This window comes from Rhipicephalus microplus, unplaced genomic scaffold (genome assembly GCF_043290135.1).
Source record: "Rhipicephalus microplus isolate Deutch F79 unplaced genomic scaffold, USDA_Rmic scaffold_219, whole genome shotgun sequence".
In the NCBI taxonomy this organism is placed as follows: Eukaryota; Metazoa; Arthropoda; class Arachnida; order Ixodida; family Ixodidae; genus Rhipicephalus; species Rhipicephalus microplus.
The window spans coordinates 42,501-45,639 of record NW_027464790.1 but is presented as its reverse complement, the minus strand read 5'-3'; positions in this window follow the sequence as shown (position 1 = coordinate 45,639).

Here is a 3,139-nt window from a genome sequence, read left to right as displayed (position 1 = left end):
GGCACAGCCGAAAAGTGCTAAGTCCGAACTGCGTCTGCCGGGGCGGCACGAAACCGCGTCAGCCGGGGCGGCGCGAAAACCGCGTCTGCCGGGGCGGCACGAAACCGCGTCAGCCGGGGCGGCGCGAAAACTGCGTCAGCCGGGGCGAGCCCGGGTGCGGCACCACCGGGAAAACTGTGGCAAACAGACATGGCGATCGAGTGAGTGGGCCGCCAGCCAGGCACAGCCGAAAAGTGCTAAGTCCGAACTGCGTCTGCCGGGGCGGCACGAAACCGCGTCAGCCGGGGCGGCGCGAAAACCGCGTCTGCCGGGGCGGCACGAAACCGCGTCAGCCGGGGCGGCGCGAAAACTGCGTCAGCCGGGGCGAGCCCGGGTGCGGCACCACCGGGAAAACTGTGGCAAACAGACATGGCGATCGAGTGAGTGGGCCGCCAGCCAGGCACAGCCGAAAAGTGCTAAGTCCGAACTGCGTCAGCCGGGGCGGCAAAAACCGCGTCAGCCGGGGCGGCGCAAAAAACCGCGTCTGCCGGGGCGGCACGAAACCGCGTCAGCCGGGGCGGCGCGAAAACTGCGTCAGCCGGGGCGAAAGAAAAAAAAAAAACGCGTCTGCCGGGGCGAGCCCGGGTGCGGCACCACCGGGAAAACTGTGGCAAACAGACATGGCGATCGAGTGAGTGGGCCGCCAGCCAGGCACAGCCGAAAAGTGCTAAGTCCGAACTGCGTCTGCCGGGGCGGCACGAAACCGCGTCAGCCGGGGCGGCGCGAAAACCGCGTCTGCTGGGGCGGCACGAAACCGCGTCAGCCGGGGCGGCGCGAAAACTGCGTCAGCCGGGGCGAGCCCGGGTGCGGCACCACCGGGAAAACTGTGGCAAACAGACATGGCGATCGAGTGAGTGGGCCGCCAGCCAGGCACAGCCGAAAAGTGCTAAGTCCGAACTGCGTCTGCCGGGGCGGCACGAAACCGCGTCAGCCGGGGCGGCGCGAAAACCGCGTCTGCCGGGGCGGCGCGAAAACTGCGTCAGCCGGGGCGAGCCCGGGTGCGGCACCACCGGGAAAACTGTGGCAAACAGACATGGCGATCGAGTGAGTGGGCCGCCAGCCAGGCACAGCCGAAAAGTGCAAAGTCCGAACCGTGTCAGCCGGGGCGACGCAAAAACCGCGTCAGCCGGGGCGGCGCGAAAACCGCGTCAGCCGGGGCGGCACGAAACCGCGTCAGCCGGGGCGGCGCGAAAACTGCGTCAGCCGGGGCGGCGCGAAAACCTCGTCAGCCGGGGCGAGCGAAAAGGGGGGGGGGGGGAACCACGTCTGCCGGGGCGAAAGAAAAAAAAAACGCGTCTGCCGGGGCGAGCCCGGGTGCGGCACCACCGGGAAGACTGTGGCAAACAGACATGGCGATCGAGTGAGTGGGCCGCCAGCCAGGCTCAGCCCAAAAAGTGCCAAGTCCGAACTGCGTCAGCCGGGGCGGCAAAAACCGCGTCAGCCGGGGCGGCGCGAAAACCGCGTCTGCCGGGGCGGCGCGAAAACTGCGTCAGCCGGGGCGAGCCCGGGTGCGGCACCACCGGGAAAACTGTGGCTAACAGACATGGCGATCGAGTGAGTGGGCCACCAGCCAGGCTCAGCCAAAAAGTGCCAAGTCCGAACTGCGTCAGCCGGGGCGGCAAAAACCGCGTCAGCCGGGGCGGCGCAAAAAAACCGCGTCTGCCGGGGCGGCACGAAACCGCGTCAGCCGGGGCGGCGCGAAAACTGCGTCAGCCGGGGCGAAAGAAAAAAAAAAACGCGTCTGCCGGGGCGAGCCCGGGTGCGGCACCACCGGGAAAACTGTGGCAAACAGACATGGCGATCGAGTGAGTGGGCCGCCAGCCAGGCACAGCCGAAAAGTGCTAAGTCCGAACTGCGTCTGCCGGGGCGGCACGAAACCGCGTCAGCCGGGGCGGCGCGAAAACCGCGTCTGCCGGGGCGGCACGAAACCGCGTCAGCCGGGGCGGCGCGAAAACTGCGTCAGCCGGGGCGAGCCCGGGTGCGGCACCACCGGGAAAACTGTGGCAAACAGACATGGCGATCGAGTGAGTGGGCCGCCAGCCAGGCACAGCCGAAAAGTGCTAAGTCCGAACTGCGTCTGCCGGGGCGGCACGAAACCGCGTCAGCCGGGGCGGCGCGAAAACCGCGTCTGCCGGGGCGGCACGAAACCGCGTCAGCCGGGGCGGCGCGAAAACTGCGTCAGCCGGGGCGAGCCCGGGTGCGGCACCACCGGGAAAACTGTGGCAAACAGACATGGCGATCGAGTGAGTGGGCCGCCAGCCAGGCACAGCCGAAAAGTGCTAAGTCCGAACTGCGTCAGCCGGGGCGGCAAAAACCGCGTCAGCCGGGGCGGCGCAAAAAACCGCGTCTGCCGGGGCGGCACGAAACCGCGTCAGCCGGGGCGGCGCGAAAACTGCGTCAGCCGGGGCGAAAGAAAAAAAAAAACGCGTCTGCCGGGGCGAGCCCGGGTGCGGCACCACCGGGAAAACTGTGGCAAACAGACATGGCGATCGAGTGAGTGGGCCGCCAGCCAGGCACAGCCGAAAAGTGCTAAGTCCGAACTGCGTCTGCCGGGGCGGCACGAAACCGCGTCAGCCGGGGCGGCGCGAAAACCGCGTCTGCCGGGGCGGCACGAAACCGCGTCAGCCGGGGCGGCGCGAAAACTGCGTCAGCCGGGGCGAGCCCGGGTGCGGCACCACCGGGAAAACTGTGGCAAACAGACATGGCGATTGAGTGAGTGGGCCGCCAGCCAGGCACAGCCGAAAAGTGCTAAGTCCGAACTGCGTCTGCCGGGGCGGCACGAAACCGCGTCAGCCGGGGCGGCGCGAAAACCGCGTCTGCCGGGGCGGCACGAAACCGCGTCAGCCGGGGCGGCGCGAAAACTGCGTCAGCCGGGGCGAGCCCGGGTGCGGCACCACCGGGAAAACTGTGGCAAACAGACATGGCGATCGAGTGAGTGGGCCGCCAGCCAGGCACAGCCGAAAAGTGCTAAGTCCGAACTGCGTCTGCCGGGGCGGCACGAAACCGCGTCAGCCGGGGCGGCGCGAAAACCGCGTCTGCCGGGGCGGCACGAAACCGCGTCAGCCGGGGCGGCGCGAAAACTGCGTCAGCCGGGGCGAGC